Consider the following 941-nt stretch of genomic DNA (forward strand, 5'->3'; position numbering starts at 1 on the left):
CCCTCCCCCAAGTCCGCCCCCCAAGACTTTGTTGATTGCTTTGTTTATGTATGGGCGTCAGGGGCCGCCCATAGAGGGGGGGATCTGTCACAAGGTGTTTTGGTGTAGGTTCATGTTTCATGTTTTAAGGTTTCATGTTCACTGTCATGTTTTGTCATGCACTTCCTGGTCTTGTCATGTGGTCCATTGTCATGTGATTCCATGCCCTCATGTGTTCCTGCCTCGTGTTCCTGTGTCTTGTTGTCATGGGTTTATAGGTTAATCATTGTTCACAGGTGTCCCTCGTTTTGTCAATAGCCCTTGTGTATTTAAGCCCTCATGTTTGCCATAGTCTTGGTCAGTTATTGTTGATGTTGTAACCTACGGTTGGTGAGTGTTTCGTATAGTCAAGTTTATGTCAAGTCTAAGTCAAGTCAAGTAAAGTTTTATTTTGTTTTGCCAAGTCTTTTGTTTATGTTTGTGTTTATGTTAATAAACTGCACTTGGGTTCTTAACCTCGCCTTCAGTGGACTCCCGTGTTACACTAACCCTATTATGCTAGCTTAATGCATTCGTTTTTTATCAACTTTTTTTATCATTGAGTGAAAATTGTGTATGCCAAAGATGGGATTCAGAACGATGATTAAAACACAGATGGAATAGTTCAAATCCATGAAATTTAGGTTTCACTGTCCTGTAGCTCGTCCTGGGTTGAAATTGTTGTTTTATGTTGATGATCATTTTATTTTACATATACATTGGCTTATATGCTATTGCTCGTTTCTGCTGCTTCTTTACCTGTGTTTTGATCTGGAGATTCTGTACTCTTTCAGAAAATGCCTATAATAGTGCCCCCAACCATAACAGTGAAAACACGGATAGATGGAAATTTCCGTCGATGGCGGGGAAAGAGAAACAAAATTCTTGTTTATACCAAGGAAAAATGACCAAGTAAACCATTT

This window comes from Pseudorasbora parva, chromosome 18 (assembly GCF_024679245.1).
Source record: "Pseudorasbora parva isolate DD20220531a chromosome 18, ASM2467924v1, whole genome shotgun sequence".
Taxonomy (NCBI): Eukaryota; Metazoa; Chordata; class Actinopteri; order Cypriniformes; family Gobionidae; genus Pseudorasbora; species Pseudorasbora parva.